We start from the raw sequence: 26,300 nt of genomic DNA, 5'->3' as shown, positions 1-26,300 counted from the left end.
CATGTTCTACATGAAATACAATGGGTCCAAAGTTTGTCTCCCTTCTGTGGGTATCTGATATTTGAGGTTGAGCAGAATAAAGCGTTTGAAGTTAGCCTTAACCAGACTAAGGCGTGTTCACTGGGGACAGCGATCAAGTGCTGTTGCTTTGCCTCTGACCACATAATAGTATTCTGCTTGTTCAACTCGTTTAAAAAGATGGAAAGGGAGAACTTGACTTTTATTTTTGGTTCACTGATTAATAACCTTAAAAAACAGCAAATCTCTTCTACTTTGAAAACTCTCCTAAAAAAATGGGTGAGGCGGATAAGAAGTACTTCATTCATAGGTAGACAGAGGACTAGGATAAAAGGGTTTGACCAGCCTGCGGCAGCCTGCCTATCTTTGCCTCTTAGCATTTCAAAGATTAACTTCATTTACAGGAAGTAAAACCCATCCTGAGGCAAGTCAAATTGTTCTTTGTAAGACAGCTGTTCTCTTAATTCAGCCCATGTGTGTAGTTGCTAGGATCTGTAAGGTGTTATTTAACTGGAGTCTATGGAGTACGGAGATACGCACTGCATCTGTGCTTCTCGGATTATAATCAAAGCACTCCTGGGCTTCCTCAGTACCCATGCAGGGGCCCACTAGCAAAACGATTGTCCCCAGAATCCTCAGATGTTACTTGTTCTCTGTAGTCTGGCTCTGTCGTAAGTGTACAATGACATTTTCTGGATGTGTGGTGTCAAGAGAGACTGAATGGCAAAGGCCACAGGTGATGAGGGAAGTAATGCCCGTCCCTGCCCTTACCTTGGAAAGCCTTTTGTTTATGCAAATGCCAAGAATGTCTAACCATCGCCCCCCATTTTGTTTGTGTGGATTTTAAAAAATTAGCCCACTATGAAAGACGGTGAGGCTGTAGCCAGTCAATGGATAAAGACACACAACCCTTGTGTCAGGTTAAAAGCCATTTATCAGTGGATTGTATCTCTACCACAACCCCAGCACCTAAGGTTCAGGGGACATTATGGAAGAGGGTGCAGATAAAAGAAGAGCTTGAAGACCAGGATATCCTTTACAAGATAGTGTCATCTATATATCACAGGGAGCTGTACCCAGGAAATTCCAACAACATGGTCACCTGAATAATGAGTGACACTCCCAATTGCCATGGCAAGCCAAGGTTAATGGGGGAAACCTCATAGAGCTCCACCGTTAGCTTAAGAGTCACTGGAAGTGGGAGAATCAGTATTCTACAGGCATGAGCACCATAATACTTTAATAGGTTATCCCATTCCAAGTGGTCAGCATTAAATACACACACACACACACACACACTTTCTCTCTCTCTCTTCTCTCTCTCTCTCACACAAACACTTTCTCACACACACACACACACACACACACACACACACGCAAGTAACACTAAAAGAACTCAGCAGCATGCTGTACTTATTGTGTATGTGGGTGGGTGGGTATATGTGTGGTGTGTATGTGTGTGTGACAATAATAATTAAAGATGAAGTTGGAGGAAGGGAAAGAGTCAGAGGGGCATAGTATGTGATGTAAATTATGCAAATGCAGTATTCATGTATGAAAATGTCAAGTAATAAAAATAATTAAATATCTTGAAAACATTCTTTGAACTTTCACTCTTATTTGCTGTTTCTTACCACCCGCCATCAAGCCTGACCCCTATCCTGCCATATTTTTCTAGGTTCCTTCGCTTCCAGGTCTTGTACACACTTATGCCTTTTCCCCATCCCTTATTTCCCCATGTGCATTTGCCCAGGCCTTCATTCTCTTCTGAGGTACTCTCTGGCTTGTCCTGGGTATAAATAGCTCACTCTTCCTCCTCTAACCCAGCACCTCCACTTTAGCCTAGCTTTCCAGCTTTGGGCCTCCCAAAGTGCCAGAGCCTCCCATCCCTTTCTGGACTATCTCCTTTCCCATCTTCATCTAAAAAATGGGGTAGAGACTACCACCCTCTAGAAACAGCAACTCCCTATTGTAGAAGCCCTTTGCGATTTGTTTCTGCATGTGCCTTGTGCTTACTGTTTTTGTAAAATAGCAATTTATGCATAAGGGCTACTCTCTTATACAAGAGTGTGGCCTTCTCTTGGGAAGGCACTTGCTTCTGGTGATTTCTTTCAGAATGCCACATTCTTTAGTTTGAATGTCCTCTCCCCTAACTCATTTGTGGAAGCGTCAGTAAATCTTATGTTGATTTTTGGAGATGGGAGCCTTGGAAGCTAATAAGGGTTAGAAGTCATAAAGGTGAGGCCTTTGTGAAAACATTAGTAGCTTTATAAGGAAAGACACGGGGACTGAAATTCTCCTTTGCTCTCACCATGTGAGAGTTTTCTGCTATGCTGTAACATGGGAAGAGGGACTTTAGCATATGCTAGTCCCTTCATCTTAGATTTTCCCAAACTGCAGAGCTGAGAACTAAACACACACCTGCTCTTCACAAATTTCCTACTAACAGATATTCTGTTACAGTATTCGCAAACAAATAGTAAGAGCCCCTAACATAAGGCTGCAATGAATGCATATCTATTAATGAGAGCCCAAGTGCCCTCTGTTTCTAGGAACTAGTAAACATGGCTGTCATCTGTATACAAGGCTTTTTCTTTCCGTGTGGTGCAAGGATAATGAGTAAGACATGATTTGTTTTCACCAAGAGGCTCAAATTCAGTAGGTGTCTGAAGACAGGTCCATGAACTTATAAGTTAACAGGAATCAGATGTTTAATGTGACAGCCATCACAGAGTTCAGGCATCCCTGCTCCCTCAAAGACCTCTGGCCATCCCAAGTGACAGGCATAGCTCATTAAACTTCCCTCAGAGTCAATACCCACGCCTACACAGTTCCTTACTGCAGACAGAATAGTGACTTAAAAACTCGTTGAATTCTCCAGATTCAATGATCTCTGTTTCTTTTTGGTTTCTACACGATGTGATAAAGATGATTTATGAGGTTTTAATGACATCTGTAGCCGGGAGTTGCCATGGGGGTATAGGAAGAGTCTCATTGCGACACCCAGGGTACCACCCAGCAGGCCTTTGTGAGCAATAGCGTTCAGTCTATCTTCCCATCGCTATCAGTCAGCCTCCTGCAACCCCGACAAAGGATTTGGTTTTCTTATTTGAATGGCCACAAAAGAGCGCCTGCAGGTCCTGTGGTGATGGAATAGACTGACAGAATACTTGTTTCACGGATATAGCCTGCAGGCCTGTAGCAGCTGAGGACGTGCTGTGGTATACAGAGAAATTCTTCTGGACAGAAAGACCCAGTCATTTCTCAGGTATCCACATTAATGGGAGTGCTGTTCAGAGCAAGGCAAAAAGGAAGCAAGCTACTTTGCTATGATTAATTAGAAGTTGGCTTTGAACCTCATTTTCTTATTTTAGTTTCACTTTAAAAACAACCAAAAAAGACTAGTTCTTTTTTCCATTGTATAGTGATGTGGGAGTGTCATCTCTCTATCTGTTGTTTCATTGGTTAATTAATAAAGAAAACTGCTTGGCCTGATAGGGCATATTTAGATAGGCGGAGTAGACAGAACAGGATGCTGGGAGTGAGGCAGATGCCTCAGGCAATCATCATTCCTCTCCTCTCTGAGACAGACGCCATGAAGCTCCGGCCCAAGATGGACGTATGCTAGAATCTTTCCCGGTAAGACACCACTCGTGGTGTTACACAGATTATTAAATATGGGTTAGTCAAGATGTTAGCCAAGAAGAAGCTAGATATAATGGGCCAGGCAGTGTTTAAATGAATACAGCTTGTGTGTTGGTATTTCGGGGCATAAGCTAGTCATGCAGGAGCTGGGTGGCTGGGAGCCGGGTGGGATGAAAAGCAGGCCTGCCTGCTCGTCTCATCACTACAGTATAGTTTTAGCTTCTTTGTCAAAAATCATGTGTTCATAGGTGTATGAATTAATATCAGGGTCTTCAGTTCAATTCCATTGACCTACCTGTCTTTTTTTGTGCCAATACCAAGCTGTTTTCATTATTATGGCTCTATAGTAGAGCTTGAAGTCATGGATGGTGCTGGCTAAAAGTAGGGGGAAAGTAGAAAGTTTTTTTTTTTTTGAGCCCATTCCCTATTGAGCAATACCTTGCTCAGCATAGATACAAGGGGTAGGGACTTGGTCCTGTCTCAAGTGATGTAACAGACTTTGTTGACTTTCCATGGGGGAAGCCTCACCCTCTCTGAGGAGTGGATGGGGTAGGGAGAAGGTAAGGGAGTGGGAGGACAGAATGGAGAGAGAACTGATTTTGGTATGTAAAAGAAGATTGTTTTTAAAAGAAAAAAAGCTCACCCAACTTTCAGCTAAAACTTCATTTTTTTATTAGAAAAGAACGTTTAGCTGAGGTTTGAATGTGGCTCTGAGTGGAAAGTAAGTTCTTTAGCTGTGAATACAGAGTTTTAGTTTGCAGAAATCACAAGGTTTGGCTTCAGCCATGCAGCAAATGCTGCTTAGGTCCTTCCCAGGTCCTTACCGGATACTTAACCAGAAGGCCAACTCCACATGGACATGCATACCAAGTTGGGTGTGTATAAAGAGATTGCTTTGTATTCATTCTCCAATGCTACTGCAAAAAGTTAACTAAAGTCAATGACGTGAAACAATCTCAATTTATTATTTAATGGTTCTGGGGGTCATAAGTCTAAAATACATCATACAAGGCTAAAATTAAATTGTTGCCCCAACTAGCTCCTTTCTGAAAGCAATAGTTCCCAACCTGTGGATCATGGCCCCTGTGGGAAACCTCTATTCCAAAAGTATTTACATAACAACTTATAACAGTAGCAAAATTATAGTTACAAAGTAGCAATGAAAATAATTTTATGGTTGGTGGTCACCACAACACAAGGAGCTATATTAAAGGATTACAGCATTAGGAAGGTTGAGAACCACTGATTTATAGGAAACCATTCTTCCTAGTTCTCTCCAGCTTCTAGAAATTGCTCACGTTCTTTGGCTTGTGGTACTCTTCTATTTTCTGGGCTAGCAATGGCAACATATACTGTAAGTATGAATTTTATTTATAAAAAAGCATTTGTGCTTTCTTTATAAAAGGGCAAGATTCATTTAAAGCTAGTATTCCCCATCTAGGGAATGACAACACTGTCCCCCATTAAGAATAATGTGCACACACACGCATATACACATATATACACATACACACAGAGAGAGAGACTCATGCATGCAAATTTATGAAATATATGCATATGTCTGCAAGGGTTATACATGGACACATATATGATGAAAGAACAGTAAGTGATATGCCATGTGCTTAGCATGTTCTCTGTCTGGGGTTCAATTCCCAATATTCCTATGCCACACCCCAGTTGAGTGTTATTGACAACGGGGAGTAGCTTTTTAAGGAAACGTGTATTCTGGGCTTTCATCCAAGAGCCAGGAAAGTCAAAGTAGTAGAAGAGGGCAGGAGAGAAAAAGTAAGAAGAAAGAAACTGCTTAAAGAGCATTAAGCCAAAAGGAAGTAAATTAAGTAGCCATAGAGAATATGTCATCCAAAGTATAGAAATCCTGTGAACCAATTCTCACTCTAACATATAAAACTTGACATAAGTAATAAGTAAAAAAATAGAGCTATTTTGATAAGTATGATAGTGCTGTCTCTTTAAAAAGGCTAATAGAAGTGCTCAGATCTATTCTTCCTTTTCTGCCTTTTTTCAACAACCTTCAGGCCACCCTTCCAATTTTATGATAATACAACAATTATCTCAGACTTCTCAGGCTTGTTACAAGGCAACTGAGTTGTGTGTAGCCCCAAAGAACATCGTGGGTTTTTTAATTGGATAAGACAGTAACTGGTCTCATCAGGATGCATTTCAAAACCATCTACTGAGAAAATTCATACTGGATTGTTTGGACAAGTTCAGCTTCAGGGGCAGCCCCATTCTGACCTTGATCCCGAATCCTTGTGGATACCCAGTAGAAGTCACATTCAGCAACCCTAAATCAGGAAATAGCCTGGCCATGCTCTGTTCAGCCTGGCAATGGTTGTTTAAGTGGGTATCTTCATTGTTATATAACAATGCTTTTGATATTTTATTTTTAAGAATTCATGGATCTTTGTAGAGAAAACCCAGTTTTGGATGCAGCAAAAGCAAATTATTGAATTGCTGCCTTCTCTAAGTTCTTGCTGGAAAGAAAAATTGGATCTGATTTCCTACATGAATGCTTCATTTCAGCCCAAAGATAGTCCCAATAAACAAAAGAAAACTCCAAATACTTTCTTGTTACAGCTTCCAGGAAAGACAGATGAGGTTAGAAGCAGAGATGTTGGCACGAGGGACTAGATGTCTTTGGAAAAGACAATAAGACTCTGCTCCCTTAGGAGAACAGCTGTTAGATGCGTAAAGCATTCAAATTACAGATTTGTCTAAAAGTAAAAATGTATATCTACTTCCAGTGTGACCATGAAAACCTACCAGCCTGCTGTTTGTACATAAAATAACTTAACTTCTGGGTGTGTTAAAAGATACTTTCCAACACCTGACACCAGGCACTCGCAAATGAACCGTGTCACACTCAGGAGAGGAAGATGGCCCTGGCTTTACCATTGGTTTTGAATCTAAAGGTATGAAAGTCACAGCTGGCTCCATATCATGTGGCTGAAACTCCAAATAAAGAGCCTATACTGTTTTTGCCTAAGGACCAAGGGGCCAGAGTTTGGCCTGATGAGTCCTAGTAGCAGATGAAAAGGGGGACATCCAGAAAGGAGAAAGCAAAGAAGGATATACCTCATTCACTCCAACTCTACTCTAGTTTGGGTCCTGAGTCACACTCATGGAAGCCTCTAGAAGCAATCTAGCAAGGATGTGATAACTGAAATGAAATGCTGGAAGCCACTATTTACAATGTGAACTCCATAGACAGGAACGACTGCCCAGCCCTGTAGGGGCACTGAGCAGATACTGGAGGTCACACTGTCCAGTTGTCTCCATCTGGAGTGACAAAAGACTGAAATAAAGTAGTACCTGTTTATCTCTATGTTCCTTTCCCTTTGTCCTAAATGCCTTGAGCTGCCTAGGCACACAGGCAAAGCTGTTTCTGGCTGATAGTACTAGCTGTCCGGAGTGAGGTTTCCAGAATGCACGACAGAGGGGCCTGGTGAAAGAACCCTGGAAATAGGGACACATTATACTAAGAACGTGAACTGCTTTCAGCCTCATTCTCGCTCTCTTCTTCTGGTACCCACAACCATATCTTGCTTTTCTGAGGGACGTCACTTGCTCTTTTGCTGAACTTGCCTTTCTTCCTTCCACTAGACCTCACGAAGGTTTTCAGATGCTCGGAAGCTTCAGTACCCTATGGTCCTTTTATTCCTTTGACTCCTAATTATGTTCTTGCTCTTGGGTTCTGATCCCTCCTCCTGTCCTTGGAAAAGGAGCTTCATTACAAAGGTTTGCATTTTGATGGCTGGGGTCCCTCTTAGGGCACTGATTCTTTGATTCTATAACTTAATACATTCTAAGGTGCCTTAAATTATAAATACATCAAATCAGCCCTCACTGAACTTTCAATTCTGTTCTCTGAACTCCATCTATGTCTTCCAAAAATTGGAAATGATAATATAATAAGGAGACTATCTCTAAATCTAGGTCATGGTGATTATGAATAATATGTGTGTAGTGTCTAGAACATCAAAGGCTCTCAAAATAGTTGGCCAATGTATTAATGCAACTTTGTATTTCAAGAAAAGTCTTGCCTGTTAGAGATACTCAAGAAATATTCACTGCATTATGGAAGGAGAAACTAAAGGCCAGATGCTAGTTTGTGACAAAGCCAGAACTTGTCACACTGTATACTGTGACTTTCCTATTCCTCTCTGTATTGCCAGAGGCGATAATTGATTAAATAGTGGCAAACTAGTCTTGCTTAGATGCTAAAAGAACTAAAAGCCAAAGAAGAAGTCATGCCCAAATAGTTAGGACATCTGTCACCAAACTGATTCCAACACAGTCACCTTGGAGTTTCAACTAGTCACAAAACTTACTCTTTGCTGTCTCTTACCAAAGTATGGACCCAATCCCATTGTGAATCTGGTGGTGCCTGGAAGGAACAACAGTGTTAGTGTCTTATATTATTTCAACACACAGTTATTTGCTTGCTTATTTGCTTGGGACAGGGTCTCATGAAGCCTAGGATGGGCCTGCTGTTTGGTCGAGGATCACATGGAATTACTGATCCTTCTGCCTCCACTCCCAGAAGTCTGAGATTACAGGCAAGCACCCCCATAACCAGTTTTACGCAGTGCTGGGACTTGAACCCACAACTTTTTATATTTAGGAAAACACAAACTGAGCAACATCCCAGACAGTGTGGTGTTTTCCTTGATCGCTGATCTCAACATCCATCAGGGATAGTGACCTCCTGCAAGGCTGGATCTGTGTCCATGACCTGCAGTTTTTAGCTTAGCTTTTGAAAACGCAACTTGCAACTTTATCTTTCCCCGCCATTTGCTTGTTTCTTGACTCCCAGAAGTGTGGGATCTGAGAGCTGACCCAGCAGCAGGGAATTTCCTTGGAACCATACACAGTCCATTCCATCAAAAATCTGCCTGAGCCGGGCGGCGGTGGCGCAAGCTTTTAATCCCAGCACTTGGGAGGCAGAGGCAGGCGGATCTCTGTGAGTTCGAGACCAGCCTGGTCTACAAGAGCTAGTTCCAGGACAGGCTCTAAAGCCACAGAGAAACTCTGTCTTGAAAAACCAAAAAGTCTTGGGTAGCCGGGTGGTGGTGGTGCACACCTTTAATCCCAGCACTCGGGAGGCAGAGGCAGGCGGATCTCTGTGAGTTCGAGACCAGCCTGGTCTACAAGAGCTAGTTCCAGGACAGGCTCCAAAGCTACAGAGAAAGCCTGTCTCGAAAAACCAAAAAAAATCAAAAACAAAAAAACCAACAAAAACCTGCCTGAAATGTAGAAGACTCTTTCCCTAACATCACATGTGGCACTAACATCTTTCTTCTTTTGTTTTAGACGGGGGTCTCTCTATGTAGCCCTGGCTATCCTGGAACTAACTATGTAGAACAACCTGGTCTCCAACTCCCAGAGATCCTCCTGCCTCTGCCTCTCAGATACCAGAATGAAAAGAAGGTATCACCACACTGAGCCCAATGGTGCATTGCTTTCAGGTTTCTTTATATTTTTCCCCTGCCTTCCTCTTTCCAACCCCTGTCTCGGCAAAGGTCATGTGAAAAAAAGGCTCAGGAAATTAAATGCTTTTACTTCCTGAAAGACCTGTCATTTCTTTTAAATGTTGCTCCATTTCCTAGGAACTTTCCCATAGAACTTAGGAGGGAGATGTAGGAAATGGAGGGGAGATAGGCTCCTCAAAAGGAGATATTTCAATTTATTTTTAATTGTGTTATCATACATGTATCTTAAAACTTAGCATTAGTGACATTTAGTGTATTCTAATGTTTTTATGTGTCACCACTAAATACCCCCTGGTCACTTTTAATGCCCGCAAATGAAACTGCTACAGATTTAGTACTGCTGGCTATTGCATATACATGAACTCACACAATAGGTGGCCTTTCAGAACTGACTCCCCTCACTTAGTACCATACTGTAAAAATCCATTCATATTGTAGCTACACTTCATCAGCAATACTTCATTCATTTTTATTCCCGAGTGGCGTATGAACATGATTGCATGTGTATGTGTACCAAATTTTGCATATCTATCCATCCATCCATCCATCCATCTACATGGATATTTGGTTGTTTCCATCTTTTGGATCTTATGAGTTGTATTGCTGCCAATGTTCTTGTATATGTTTTTTTTTTAAAAAAAAAATAGTTGTTTGTACTTCTGCTTAGAAGATATCTAGGAGTAAAATACTGAAGAATCACCAAGATTAATTAATGTTTTGGTTTTTGTTGTTGTGGTTGTTTGTTTCTAACAGACTTAATTCACTTTCATTTTTCTTGTATAAAAATCCTTATGTGGTGCCCACAGCTGGAGCCTGGGTCCTCTGAACAGAGACTCTGGTGTGGGTTTTCACAGGATTCTCAGTGAATTCCTGATAAGGAGACTTGGTGAACACAGTCTCTTTCCAGAGGTCAGGAATCAGATAGCTGTAGGTCTTAGAGATGGCATCAAAGGTGGCCTTGGCAAAGTTGCCCAGGGTGGCAGTGCAGCCCCTGGCTGATGTGTAGCAGTCATCAATATTGGCCATCACCAGTAGCTTCTTGGGTACAGGAGAGGAGGCTATGCCAGTGCCTCTGGAGGCAGGGATAAGGCACACCAACACAGAACCACAATGGCCTGTCACTTTGCATGGAACAGTGTGGGGCTTGCCAATCTTGTTTCCCCAGTAGCCTTTCTGCACAGGGACAACGGAAAGCTTGGCCAAGATGATGGCCCCTCAGATGGCAGTGGCTACCTCCTTGGAGCACTTAACACCTAGACTGACATGACCATTGTAGTCCCCAATAGTGACAAAAGCCTTGGACCTGGTCCGCTAGCCTGCCCTAGTCTGCTTCTGCACTGGCATGATCTTCAGAAGCTCATCTTTTAGGGATGCTCCCAGAAAAAGAATCAATAATCTCGGACTCCTTAATGGGCAGGGAGAACAGGTAGATCTCCTCTAGGGACTTGATTTTCATGTCCTTAACCAGACAGCCCAGCGTGATGACAGGAATCTACTCCTTGTCTTTAGCTTTACCTCCGCAAGCCCCACAACCTTGGCTTTGGCCACTGCCTTGACCACAACAGCTAAGACTGCTGTGGAATCCTTTGCGGAAGAGGCCATGGCCTTCTAATCCTGGGCCCTTGGGTCTTCTGGGCCCTCCGGCTTCACCGGCGTCATCTGCCATTTGGTGTTTTCCAGAAGAAGAAGCGGTTAATGTTTTTAAAAAGAAGTTCTTAGTTGGTTTATTAAATGATGATATATTTAAGTTCAGTGGAGGGTAAAAGACTTAGGTAGTTCAGATGATAGAAGAATCTTCATGAAGCACAAAGTACCAGGTCCCAGGATGTTTCTCCTTCAGGGAATGTAAAACGAGTGTCCTGAGTGACCTGTACCAGCACAACCCACAGTGCTATTAATGGCAAATGGATATAGTCTCTGCCTGTGAATATCTAAAGTGAAAACCAGTACTCCATTCTGGTGGCACAGGACTGATGTTCCAACTCCATGGAAGACTGAGGCAAGAGGCTTGTAAGATGGAGGCTTCCTTGGGCTACAGCGTGTTGCAAAAGGGAAAGACGGTTAAAAGAGAGCTGGGTCTTTATCACAGTGGTAAAACACATATACAGCATACAGGAGATCCTGGTTTCAATCCCCTGATCACACAAACAGAAAAAAAAGAGTAAAAGAAAAATAGAAAGGAAGGGAAGAAGGAAAGGAGGGAGAAAACCAAAGCATTTTTCTGCTCACTACATAAATCAATAGTGATAACATCACTGACAAAGATCTAAGAAGTATTTACAAGCCGGGTGGTGGTGGCACACGCCTTTAATCCCAGCACTCGGGAGGCAGAGGCAGGCGGATCTCTGTGAGTTCGAGACCAGCCTGGTCTACAAGAGCTAGCTCCAGGACAGGCTCTAAAGCTGCAGAGAAACCCTGTCTCGAAAAACCAAAAAAAAAAAAAAAAGAAGAAGTATTTACAAAATAGTAGGTAAATGAACCTAGGCACAGATAACACAAGCTTTCCCAGCAATCCTCACTTTTCACTTAGTTTTCTTTCCCACTAAGAGCAATCCAGATGATCTTCTGCAGTGCATACAAGCCCATAAATTTCCAATTCACTGTATTCATTTTGCAATGAAATAGCCCACTCCACAGCGAGTGTCAATTTACTCAAAATAACAGTGGTTTAGCAGTATGTCTCAAACGCTTTTTAATTTAATTGTTTTCTGCCTCTTTCAAATGTGCATATGTATGTTGTGTTTATACATATACATACATGTACTTGGAGGTCAGAAGATAAGTCTGGGAGCTAGATCTTGCCTCCCACACTTTTAAAAATATTTTATTTAAAAGTTTTTTTTTTTCGTTTTACATACCAACCACAGTTTCTCCACCCTCCCCTCCTTCTGCTCCCCTTCCCTACCTCTCCCCCACCCAACCAACCCATTCACTCCTCAGAAGGTATAAGGCCTCCCATGGGGAGTTAACAAAGTCTTGCATATCAAGTTGAAGCAAGACCAAGCCCCCCCACCCCCGCAATATCCATTGTATCCAGGCTGAACAAGGTATCCCTCCAAAGGAAATGGGCTCTGAAAAGCCAGTTCTTACACTGGGGATAAATTCTGGTCCCACTGTCAGTGGATCCACAGACTACCCAAGCCATAGAACTGTCACCCACACTCAGAGGGTCTATTTTGGTTCTATGCAAATTCCCCAGCTATCAGTCCAGAGTCAGTGAGCTCCCTCAAACTAAGATCAACTGTTTCTGTGGGTTTTCTCATCATGGTCTTGACTCCTTTGCTCACATAATCCTGTATTAGGAGACTGTTTGTTCCTTTGCCGGCTGCCCAGACCCAAATAATTATACAGAATCTATATTAATTACAACACTCTTTGGCCAATGACTCTAGTGTATTCCTAGCTAGCTCTTACATCTTAAATTAACCAATTTCCATCAATCTGTGTATTGCCATGAGGCTATGGCTTACTGGTAAGGTTCCTATGGTTCCAGTGTATCCTCCTAAAGCAGCTACATGGTGTCTCTCTGACTCTACCCACTCTTTCTTTTTATCTTTGTTCAGATTTTCTGCCTGGCTTCACTCTGCTAAGTCATTGGCCAAATAGATTTATTCATCAACCAATAAAGCGACACATATACAGAAGGATATCTCACATCACCTACCCTTTCTTGTCTAATTAAAAAGAAAGACTTTAACTTTAACATAGTAAAATTACATATATAAGACAGTTATCAAGAAATATAGTTACAATATTTTTGTGAGTCTAAAGTTTTATATTTAATTTATCTTTTATTATAACTAATGAAAACTATAAATATAGCCACTTGTCTTCATTTTCATCAAAGACCCCAGAAGGTTATAATATTATCCAAGTAATCACAAAGTGCATTATAAGCAACTTCCAAAGCTCTAAATTTGAGAGAGACATCTCACTGCCTGGAGAGTCACTCAAAGTTCTTCTGTAATACTGGGACATCCATCTTTAGCCTATAGGCCCATAGTATCTGACAAACTTTTTCATGAAGCAGAAAATCTGAAAGGCTATTTTGCCTATCTTGGCAGTTTGTCAGTCATTTTCTTCTGTATCCTGCAGAATGTCTGGCAGTTTCTTCTGTGAAGCAGGAACTCTGAAGGACCATTCCATCTTTAGGAATGTTTAGCAGTCACTTTTGTGGGTCCTTCAAGTTCATACAGCATATCATCAAGCAGTCCAGGCAAGAGCAGTTTCTTGCCCAAATGGCTACCTTTGGTACATTGAAGGCAAATTCCATAATGAGGTTCTTAAATTTCCAACAACCTCTCTAAAGTAAGTGATGCTATTAGAAGCAGATATGTCTCACTGTTTAGAAAAGTCTAAGTTTCTAAAACAGTTTAAATGCCATATTCTGTAGGTATTTGAAAGGGTTAAAGAATACCTATTGTTTGAAATGTATCTCTGTACATTTAGAAAATCTAACTAACATGACTACAAGTTTGAATATTTTAAATGACTATATATTAATCTGTAATTTTAATTGTACATTACATTTTTAAATAAGCTGCAAAAACATAATACCTTTAACAGGAGGAGAAATATATATACAGAGTGTTACAAATTGAACTTAAATTTGTATCAATAGACAAAAGTCCATACCAATGTATTCATTTCTATATCATATCCCTCTTTAAATAAAAACAAACATTAATAAACAATCATTTTGGAAATTTAAACATAGTTTTCTCCAAACTTCTTCCTGCTGTTTGTTGGGTGAAGTATTTTTAGGGTTCACAGAGACCTTTCAAGGGGTCTTGTTCCATCATACCACATTAGCCTGAATGGAACCCACAGGTTCTCACCCTCTGTGGAAACAAAAACAGAACATCTTTTCCAAAGTATTATATGTTTACACTCAAATTTTTTTTCCTCATGGTTTATTTTTTTATATATTTAAAAATTTCCATCTCCTTCCCTCCTCCTCCCCCCTCCCTCCCCTCCTCCTCCCCCTTCCCTTCCCTTCTTCTCCCCCTTCCCTCCCCTCCCCTCCACCCATACCTCCCCTCCCTCCCTCTCAAGGCCAAGGAGCCATCAGGGTTCCCCACTCTATGCTAAGACCAAGGTCCTCCCAACTCCCCCCAGGTCCAGGAAGGTGATCGACCAAGCTGAGAAGGCTCCCACAGAGCCCGTCCACTGAAGCCAAGATACTTTTAAAATATATATGTTGATTTAACTTAGCAGCCCCCAGAAGAAAATGTCTCTCTGTAGTCAAAACATTCAAAGAAAACAATAATATACCGAATAGACTCTCTGTGTATTTTTCATCTTTGCATGACTTTTTAAAATTACTTTTACTCCTTTAATCCATGTCTGCCTGTACTTCTTTATATTACTTTGACTGTCTCTTTAAAGACTTTGTTTTATTTTTTAAAACTATTTGCTTCTTTTCATAACTGTCTATACTATTTTTCCTCTCTCTCCCAAGCCTATATATTTTTAAAACATACTGTGACCCATTCAGAAATTTTTTTTTGTCTGAATCTGTCTTTAAGACATATCTGTAATCATTTTCTGACCTAAAGCGTCTTTCTTTTTATATGATAGCAGGCATAGATAGGACCAGCTCTGTGACCCTCTCTGTTGGCTCTGCCTTGTCCAGCATGGCAGATGTATGTTCACCACCTCTTCGAGCCATACTCACCATCTCAGCTCCAAGGTTGCAGTGGGTCTATGTCACCAGTAAGGAACTAGTAGCACTGCTCACAAACCCCATTTAATTGCAGGATCTCCCAAAAGAGCCAGTTCTTGCTGCCAGCACAAACCAGGAAGTCAGATCTTAGAGAAACCATGTAATTTTTGCTGCTAGCACTGAGTCAGGAAGACTTCTCTTAAAGAGCTGTGCCTCTGCTTGCTACCATCAAACAGAGTCTATCTAAAAATAAATGTGACTACCAAAAAGCTGTGCTTAACTCTGTTCTTTTGTATCTAGAATTCCTTCCCAAGCTTCTTCATTTTTTTATGTGGATGTATTTTCCCCATGTTAGAGCACCATTTTGTAGTAGAAGAGTGCTTGTTCATTTTCTGGCTGCCCAGACCAAAATCATAACAAAGAAACTATGTTAATTACAAAATTATTTGGTCAACAGCCCAGGAATATTTCCTGCTAGGTATTACATCTTAAATTAACCCATTTCTTTCAATCTGTGTATCACCACAAGGCTATGGCCTACTGGTAAAGTTCCTAATGTTCCAGCATGTCCTTCTCCTTTGGCAGTTACATGGTGTCTCCCCGACTCTGCCCACTTTCTCTCTATCTCTGTTTGGATTTCCCACCTTGCTTCACTCCGCTAAGTCATTGGCCAAAACAGCTTTATTCAACAACCAAGAAAGCAACACATATACAGAAGGACATTCCATATCATGATCCCTCCTCCCTCTCTTCAACTGGACTCAAGAAGCTTGGCCCAGTGCTTAGCTGTGGATCTCTGCATTTGCTTCCATCAGTTGCTGGATGAAGGTTTTATGATGACAGGGTAGTCACCAATCTGATTTATAGGGCAAGGCCAGTTCAAGTACCCTCTTCACTATTGCTAGGAGTCTTTTGTTTTCTTCTTTTTTTATTGATTCTTATTGAGCTCTACATTTTTCTCTGCTCACCTCCCTGCCTCTCTCCTCCCCTTCAACCCTCTTCCAATGCTCCCATGCTCCCAATTTACTCAGGAGAGATTGTCTTTTTCTAATTCTCATGTAGATTAGACTTATGTATGTCTCTCTTAGGGTCCTCATTGTTGTCTAGATTCTCTGGAATTGTGATTTGTGGGCTGGTTTTCTTTGTTTCATGTTTAAAAACCACTTATGAGTGTGAGTACATGTGATAATTGTCTTTCTGTTTCTAGGTTATCTCACTCAAAATGAGGTTTTCTAGCTCCATCCATTTGCCTGCAAAATTCAAGATGTCATTATTTTTTCTGCTGTGTAGTACTCCAGGGCATTTAGGTTGTTTCGTTTCTGGGTATGACAAACAATGCTGCTATGAACATAGTTGAACACATGTCCTTGTGGCACGATTGAGCATCCTTTGATATATACCAAAAAGTGGTATTACTGGGTCTTGAGGAAGGTTGCTTCCTAGTTTTCTGAGAAATCACCACACTGACACCCAAAGGGGCTGTACCAGCTTGCATTCCCACCAGCAATTCAGGAGTGTTCCCTTTACCCCACAACCTCTCCAGCATAAGTTATCATCAGTGTTTTTGATCTTAGCCATCCTTACAGGTATAAGATGGACTCTCCGAGTTGTTTTGATTTGTTTTGCTAGGAGTCTTAACTGTGATCATCCTTGTGAATTTCTGGGATTTTCCCTAGCACCAGGTTTCTTCTTAACCCTATAATGGCTTCCTATATTAAGATATTTCTTTTCTTACTCTCCCTCTCCATCCCGCCCCCAACTCAGCCATCCTGTTTGGCAGGCCCTCTCTTATTTATGCTTCTGTGCTGCATATTATAAGCTACCTGGCTCACAAGCTGCCAGGTGATTCTCCTGCTGCCTTCTCCCACTTCACCCTGGGATTAGAGATGTGTACCTCCATATCTAGCATTTAACAAGGGCCCTAGAAATCTGAACTCAGGTTGTCATGCTTGTATAGTGAGCACTTCTACCCACCAAACCACCTCTGTGGTCTCTATATACATGCATTTTAAAAGAAAGCAATATAGTATTAACACATCCTGCCAACAGTATTTATTCTCTTATGAATTATCTAAGGATATTTGAGATTCATTATTCATCTTTTATAAAATTAAAGGGCTTCTAAGTCAATATCTTCTAAATATTTGGTTGAAACCAATTGAAATAACTTGGATTACTTTCTGAGTGATGTCAGATTGATTTCATAATGTACTATTTTAGCAACACAAATATTTGGATATGTTTGATTCTTACTACCTTAAAAAAAGTTCCAATTAGTTTTAAATTGACCTATTACCTAACTTGATTTTTTTAGACTAAAACTGTGAATATTCAGAAAATGGAGATTCTCTCATGTATTTCCCCAAAGACCAAGCCATTGTTTATTTAGTCATTTCTCAACAAATTCTCAGGAATTCAAGGAAAATTCTGTGGGGAGAGAAACTACTTGTAGGTGTAAACTATATTAGGGTTTTTAATATATCTCAAATTAAATAGTGAAGGTGTTATATTCTGTTTAGCAATAATAGTCTCACAGAGAAAGGATTTATCTTTTCATGTAACATAGGTACAGTGGAAATGATTAACACTTTTTTAATTACTTCTAACACCCAACATTCCATACCTGCAAGAGAGAAGTACATAAACCAGTTTTTCTCAACCAACCTAATGCTGTGACCATTTAGTACAGTTCCCCATATTGTAGTGACCCCCAAACCATAAAATTATTTCATTGCTTCTTCAAAACTGTAGTTTTGCTACTGCTATGAATAGCAATGCAACTTTGTTATATTTAGGATATCTGATCTGGGACTCCTGAGAAAGGGTTGTTTGACACCCCTCCCCCAAAGGGTTGCAATCTACAGGTTGAGAACCAGTGGCTTGAATGTTGTTGAATCCCTATTTTCAGATACTTTTCATATATTCTTTGTATGCTGATGCATGCCTGTGAAACATGAGTTTTGAGCTTTCTACGCCCAATTTGCTTCTTAATTGTGCATGATTTTATAATGCCCGTAAAATAAAACTTATCGGATAACATTGCAAGACAGCCCTTTTCAGGAAAGAAGAATAAGATTTATTTCCAGATGTTTCTACTGAACATTTTCTTCTTAATTCCTTTTGCCCTCTACTCACGTTTCAGGGTGATGATTAATGGTGTTCAGTGCTCCCTAGCAAGAATTCATCAGCTAATTCCTTCCACCAATTGAATCCATACTTCTTCTCAGGTCTTAACTTGAAGTAGAACAAAAGTCTGTTTTGCATAATTATCCCATGAAACTATTGATAATCAAATAACACAGTGTGCCCATGCCTAAGTATGCTGCTGCATATGAGCGCTCAGCTTGTCTCTGGCATTGGGATACAAACAAGCTATTCATTTTGTAAGAGCTCAAGCCATCCTGAGGACCTTTTTCTCCAATTTCAGGGGAAAAGGCAATTTCTTGAAATGAACAATAAATGGAGCCTTTAATATGCTCACCTCTTCACAAGCTTGGAAAAGTGCTAATTATCAGCATTACGTTTAGACGTTTGCCTTAAAATATTTTCAGAAGTTTTAGAGTGGCCTTTCCCGTACCTGTTGAAAAAGACCCATGGTTTTTCGTGCAATTCTGAAGCCCCAAATGAGCCTTACAAGTGTTTTTAGCACTGATTCATAATCTTGATTTATAGTCTTCCAATTTCTTCTAGTTAGATAAGACAAAGTTGACTTGCCCAACTTGAAATGTATCTAAAATTTATCCATGAGGGGCAGAACATCTTTGTAACAACCCATGAAACATTGTTAAATTGTATTTTGCAGATGAACTAAGTTTGACTGAATTGCACTTGTGGCTACAGATTAATGTGAAGCATTTTAATCCTAGTGCTAAACTGCCTACTACTTTACCCAGGATCGATATATTTCGAAGCTTCAGTTGTTTAATGTAGGGGCATGGTTAAACAGCAGTATTTTAAAATGCACCCTGCTTTATCATACAATGGTCAATTGTGCAGTGACCCGGGAGCTGTGTTTCCAGATTTCCTGAGGGTAAGTATATGAGTTTCCTGTTGCCCTAGAAATTCCAGCTTTATAAATACCAAAAAGGAAAAAAATGAGTCATGAAATTTTCTTGTTGGGAATAGGGATCATATCAGCAGGATTGAGGAAGGTACGTGAAACCATACACTAGAGAATGATTATGATCCACACATATTATGTACATGTATGAAAGTGTTGTTGCAGTCTGTTATTATGGATACTTATTATATCGTAATGCAATTTTTAAAAATGCATACGTACACACATATTTTAAAGAATATTTGAAATATTTCTATCCGAATGCCAGTCTCACTGAATCTGAATTACCAGCAGTGGACTTAGAAACTGTACACTTAATGGACAGTTTTCTAGTGTTGTTAGTATTGGGTTGATCTCAGCACACTCTCTATTGTCTAACTAGTTGTGAATCAAGGTCAAATTTGAAGCCATAAAGGTAGATCTAAGCCTCCTGAGTGCTGGGATTATTGACATTCACTCGCCTATTCAGCTTAATACCTTCCTTATAAAGATTAAACAGAGACAAATAAGGAAAGAGAGTTGGCTTAAGTTTTCTGGATTTTATTCTCCCTACCATATCCGAGAATTCTAATTTATCATGTTGTACCAATAATCATATTCCTAAAACTTAAAGGCAAGTTTAACTTTCTCCATGGAACCTTTGCAAAGCACAGCCTCCTTTGATTATCCAGCTGGACTGTAGTCAACTGAAAACAGTCCCAGTCTCCCTAACCTGAGCAATCTTCATGGTCACTAGCTCTCCTACTTGGGCAACAAACACACAACCATTAGTACACATCATGTCATCTGCCGGTGTACAACATGGGGCTAAAATATACTTAGTGCTCTTTACTTTATTTTATTGTCAATTAGAATATTAAGTAGCCGATTTTCTTATGAAATTTTCATATATTCTTAGTTGGAATTGACCTTCCTCAAAGCCCCTCCCAGCTATCTGCCTATCCATCCGTCCATCTATCCATTCATCCATCCATCTACGATTATACCCATCTATCCCCACTTCCACTTTCAAATTACAAGTATTCCATGACCCAGCACTACTACTGCTGGGCATATAGACCTAATGGACTCTGTTTCCTACCACAGAGATTCCTATGTGTTCATGTTTATTGCTACTCTATTCACAAACCAAGGAAATGGATTCAGCCTAGGAGCGCATCAACAGATGAATGGATAATGAAAATGTGGTATATAGCCGGGCGGTGGTGGCGCACGCCTTTAATCCCAGCACTCGGGAGGCAGAGGCAGGCGGATCTCTGTGAGTTCGAGACCAGCCTGGTCTACAAGAGCTAGCTCCAGGACAGGCTCTAAAAAAGCTGCAGAGAAACCCTGTCTCGAAAAACCAAAAAAAAAAAAAAAAAAGAAAGAAAGAAAGAAAGAAAGAAAAAGAAAATGTGGTATATATAGCACAGTGGAATTTTTTTCAGTTGTATAGAAAGAATGAAATTATGAAACATGAAAATAGATGGAACTGGAAAATACTACATGGATCAAATGACAAAATGCCACATTTTCATTCTCCTCCCTTCATTCCTCCCTCCTTCCCTCTCTTCCTCACTTCCTCTTATATAGATATGAACTTCTGATGCATATATGTGTGTAGTTATGAGGGAACGAATGTGAGTAGATGCCAGAAAACTAGAATAAAAGCAGCAAAAAGAGATGTAAAGAGACAAGAGTGGGAATGAAATAGAAAATACACGAGCTTGGTACAGACTTTTAATGCCATCATTTTGGAGGCAGAGGCAGGGGAACCTCTATGAATTTGAGGCTAGGCAGGTCTACATAATGAATTCCAGGTTAGCCAGAGGTGCATAGTGAGACCCACAGGTGCTATTATTAAAGGTGTGGACCACCATGCCAGGCTCATATATTTTCTGTTTTCTTGCAAAACGTGTGTGTGTGTGTTTGTGTGTGTGTGTGTACATATATATAATGACTTTCATTTTTTCCATCTTCTTTGTAAGTATTTTAAATATAAAATAAAATGGTAATATATGAAAGATGAATTAAAAGTCAAATATGTACATAGTTCATGATATTCAAATAACATAGAAAAAATTTTACACTGCAATCAATCAAGCAACCAGCAATAGTACCCCAAAACAAACCAGTAAATTAACCATTGAATAGTGCCAAGTTGCCAAGTGTTCATGTTTGGAGGCGATTTTGATTTTGTGTAAAATTCTACGTGGAATGTAACTTTTCAAATTTCTCGTGGAGACCCTCATTCCAGAGAAGTGATGTCCCATGCCACAGAGAGAGGAATGCTATGCAGACGTCAAAAGGAGTCTGCTGAGTAAGCTGCTCAGTTTTCCCAGGTGCTCCATCATCATTTGGTCTGAAGCTTTTATGTACTTACATGTCTACATGGCAGTCCATTACTTCCTCCAACATGAGCATGGAAATAGAACGCTCTCCTTGAGTCTTCAGGCTCTTCTTCTCTGAAGATCCCTGTGTCACGTACAACTTTCATGAATTATATCCATATGCTTTTCTCTCATCCCCTTGCCTTTGTTTGTTCAAGTGTTGGCAGTTTTTCATGCGATGAGGTCAGGAAAAGACGGCCTTACTCCTCCCCAGTGTGCTTCTGTACTCGCCAATTACTGGGTAATTTAGAATAACAGATTGTGGGTTTTTTTTTTTTTCCTTTCTCACTTCTTTGAGAACAACATATTCTGATTCTAGTAATGCTACTCTGTAAAATGACAGCATACACTTACCCTTTGCTTCCCCGGTTATTGTTTTCTATATCTTGTCTTTAGCAATACAAAGATTGAAAATATTTGCTCCCATGCTGTAATTTCACCAAGTCCTTTGTGCCTTACCTCTACGTTGCTAAAATGCTCACGGGATAGTGTTTTCGTACTTAAGAAGCATTATTCGTTGTGTGGTGCACTTTAAGATGGCTGGTTTTATTTTCACTAATGTAAAAGGGATTTTGGTTTGTTTGCTTGTTTTCTAATAGTCTTTGATTTTCATTCCCTCCACAAAATCTGTCTGAAATGTGCTGGCCTTCTCAGGTGTGGAGTCTAATCTCTGGAAGCATCGTCTACCCCATGCCCTACAGTCCTCCATTCTTCCTGCTCTAAGCTGAGTTGATGACTTCCTAGGTCAACACTGCCATCCAATGACACTATTTTTTTCTCCTCCATTAGATCCTTTGTTTCCTTGATCCCATGGTCTCTTCATTTTTCTAGAGTGTATCCTTCAATAACCCACTTCAAAAAGATGTGTCAGGAATAAGCCTTCCAAATCAATATATATCTAGCAATGTCTATTCTGCATTTACTTCACATAGAATTATAGGTTAAAAATGGATGCCCTGTAAAAGTTGTGGGCTTTTTTTTTTTTTTGCTTGCATGCTTTCTTTTTTAAGCTCTTGAGACAATGTTTATGCCATGTAGTCTAAGCTGGCCTCAAACTCAGTCTTTCCCAACTCAGCCTCTGGGATGCTGTGATTACAGGTATTAACCTCTTCATCTGTCTTCCTAGCAGCTTCTGGGCAAGCTGTACTATATTTGGACATCTGGGGCCTGTAGTCATATAATGCTGGGATTCTCTCTTCTTTGTCCTTGATGATCTTGATGATGTATCATATATATATATATATATATATATATATATATATATATATCATATATATAATTTCTTTATCCTTTTCTATCTATACCTTTGGAGATAATTTCTTTATCCATGGAGAATTAAAAGTTCCTTGGAGGCATCCAGGTGTGAAGGTGTTTTTGTTGTCGGTCTCAGGGCTCTCAGTGTGGATTCTCAGGTCATTCAGCTCAGACATTTTAGAGTGATTTGAAAACAGATCTTTCCTCTATTGCTTATTTTTTTCTTTCTATTTTAGGACTTCTTATGGACTGTGTATCTTTTAAAATAATTGTCTCATTTTGCTTCCTTCTCTCATATTCACACACTTTTCTTTTTGGCTTGACTTCTTGGAAGATTTTTAGTCTTTTCCTTCAAGCTTCGTAGTGAATTTAGTGTGAAATTAAGTGTTTAATTTCTAGAATGACTCCTCTGGTGTGTCTGTGTGTGTGTGTGTGCATGTAGGCGTATACATATTTCATCACTAATAAACATCTTACAGTGTTACATAGACATTTAAATTGTTAAAGCTGCCTATGGCTCTTTAAACACAAGTGGCATCAACTTTTACGTCTACTTCTGGGGGGTGAGGAAGTTACATATCAATATTCTTACTTTACATGTATAGACAATGAGTGTCTCTCAGAATGCTATTGGCCACTTGTATTATTTTCCTCTCTGTTCCTTTTATCATCCTTAGGCATGTGGGTTTTTTTATTATATTGCATTCTTTTGTATGAATTTCACAAGATCTTGATTGTTGATCCATTACTGATTGTTGTCTTAGAACTATGTTACAGTTTTGCTATTTAAAATTGTTACTAGGTCAATCATATGTGGCTTTTCCTTTCTGGCTTCTGAGTTCTAGATTATTCTTGATAAACCCTTTCTACCCCAAGTCTATAGGCCTAGGCATAGATAATTTTTCTAGTTGTTTCATAACTTAGTTGTTCTATATCAAACATTTAACATCATATGTGGAATATAACACACACACACACACACACACACACACATATATATATATATATATATATATATATATATATATAACTTATAACTTATTTACTTTATTCTATTCTTTCAGTGCTAGAAATGAAACCCAGGCCCTCAAGTATGCTACACAAAGACTCTGCCATACCTCCAGTATTCTTATTCCCATTTTTAAAAACAACTTATTCCATTTCTTCATTTGAATTATTTGTATGCTTTGCTTCTAGATGGATACTTTCTTTTTGCCTCTCTTTTAAAAATATACATTATTTATTTTGATTATATTTATATGTGTGTGTGTGTGTGTGTGTGTGTGTGCAACTATGTTTGAGTTTACATACATGACTATAGAGATTGCAGAGCCCAGAAAAGTGTGTTGTATCTGCAGGAGCTGGAGTTACAGATAATTGTGAGCTGTCCAATGTGAGTACAGGGAATCAACTTGGATCCTCTGGAAGAGCAGTTCATGCTCTTAAATGATGCACTATCTTCCCAAGCCTTGTTTTGAGACCAAATTTCGTGTAACACAGGCTACCCTGAAGTCACTATGATAATGGCAATGACCTTGAACTCCTGGTCCTCCTGACCCCACCTCACGAGTGGTAGGATTACAGTTATTGTCGTTGTGCTCAGTTTATGCAGTACTGGCAATCACACTCAGAGTTTTCTGCACACTAGCCAGTCTCTATGCCAACTAAACTATGTCCCCCAGCCTGCTTCTGAACCACGTTTCTTCCACCGTAGTGTTGATCAGTTTCCTTGAAAGAATGTCTTGTTCCATCATGTAATCTTTTCGGGGGACTGCGTTCACTGTCATGTAAAGCTGTCCAGTATCCACTTATGTTACTCTGTTCCCCAGTGCTTTCAACTGTGAATGGCAACAAGGTTGATAGTCACTCTATAGGTTCATTTTGAAGATGAAATGGTTACCCATATGCGTATAAATGACAGCAGCTCTGGTTGAGCTCAGTGACTGTTTATAGAAGCTGCTGTATTAAATCAATGGTTCCTTTCTTCAGTATCTATCTCAGTGGATGGTCAAACAAATATGACATCATGATGATGATGATGATGATGATGATGATGATTATCACTGTATGGAGACTGAACCTAGAATATCACACATGCTAAGCTGTGCCCCAACCTTGGTAAATATAAATGGCTTATGAAAATGAAAATCATTGTATGGAGGAGTGACAGGAATATAATTGTAACACCTTTGTTAAAAAGCAAAGAGGTAGAGATTATAAATATAGCTCAGCGGTAGAGCACTTGCCTAAAGTACAGAGCCCCTGGGTCCCATGAATTGCATCTGCAGAACAAGAGAGATAGGAGTGAAGATAGATGGAATAAAATCTTTTGCCATTTTTATTTTTGGCCTTTAATTTGGTTCTCCCATGGATTATATAGCCCAGAAAATAAGAGTCATAGTAATAAAAGTTGAAAGTAGTTTTCAGCCCTTAAATTGAATTAAATGAGTACTATTGTGACAAGCTAATTAGACATCCATAAAATTGCTAAATATATGTCAGTGAAAATGCCTATGTTCCATATTTTGTTAAACATCAATTATGCGCATAAGAAATCTGCATCAAGTAAAATGGATACTGGTGACACATGTTAATTATTCTGCAAAATAATTGAGTGCTTTAAAATGTTCAATATGCTATTAAGCATTCATGGCCTCTGAAAGTTTGAACTATTTTGAGCGTATCCAAATGAATCTAACAATAAAAAATGAAGTAAACGTTTCCTTAAAGGTCTCTTAGTAAATCAAAACACAAATTGTTATACTCAAGAGTCCATTAAAAAAACATACAGGCACATTGGTGTGGATTCCAGGATATTCAGGAAGCAAATGTCTCAAGCCTTAGCCCTAGTCTGTGAAAGAGTAGGCACAGCAAAGTAAATTTAGACAATGGAGAGCTGTCTTGTCTGTGCATCTTCAGCTCTGAGAAGAGCAGCGTAGGAACTGTGAAAAATGTGCCTTTAATCTCCAATCTATATGCTTTCCAACAGGCTTGATGCATGCTAATGTAATGGCAAATGTGAATTCATCAAGTTGTTTACCATAAGTAATTGCTGTTGCCTTCCTGTAAAGACTTTTTGATGTTAACTTACATTCTCCAGAAAGTTCCCAGGAAATTAAGACGATACAGCAAATGCCAGCACTCTAGCCTGCTATGCAGTGAGAATAACTGAAAATTGCAATATATATGGACGCTAATCATCTGTTTCACCTGCTGAGTTCTTTACCTGGATGTTTCCCACTGGACTAGTATTTTTCTAAATGTATCACTGAACTCTACACGGAAAATTCTAGAAGTCCTATTAAAAACAATGATTCGGGGCGGGCGGCTGGAAAAAATGGCTCAGTGGTTAAGAGAAGTGATTGCTCTTGCAGAGGACTTGGATTCATTCCCTCACAAATGATAGCAACCACCTGCAACTCCAGTTCCAGGCGATTTGACCCTCCTCTCTGGCCTTCAAGAGTACTGCATCCCGATGATCTATAAACATACATTCAGACAAAATACCCATATACATAAAAACAAGTAAATTTGTTTACTTTTTAGAATCATGATTGTTTGAGAATGTTGAATTGAGGAATAGAGAATTTAAGTATAACTGAGGCTATTGAATAAACAGTAACTAGGAAATGAAATATTTCATAATGAATAGCTTGAAGACAAAAATATTATGGAAAATAGCATATTGTTGAACTTGAGCTATTGCAATGCTTTTATTTTGAAATGAAGCTTGATGGTGGGAAATTTATTACAGTGAAAAAATCCCATCCCATCTA

At 39.7% G+C, this 26,300-nt stretch overlaps 1 protein-coding gene and 1 pseudogene across 1 annotated transcript in view; one reads left to right on the top strand and one right to left on the bottom strand.

Annotated features, from left to right (window-relative positions):
* Positions 1-26,300, top strand: part of Frmpd4 (FERM and PDZ domain containing 4) — a 242,977-nt gene that overhangs the window by 68,810 nt on the left and 147,867 nt on the right. The gene's annotated exons all lie outside the window — the stretch shown is intronic.
* On the bottom strand, positions 9,966-10,842 carry LOC119804864 (annotated as a pseudogene).

This window comes from Arvicola amphibius, chromosome X (genome assembly GCF_903992535.2).
Source record: "Arvicola amphibius chromosome X, mArvAmp1.2, whole genome shotgun sequence".
NCBI classification, from domain to species: Eukaryota; Metazoa; Chordata; class Mammalia; order Rodentia; family Cricetidae; genus Arvicola; species Arvicola amphibius.
The sequence above is the reverse complement of the archived record's forward strand: the minus strand, read 5'-3'. Positions and strand labels throughout refer to the sequence as shown.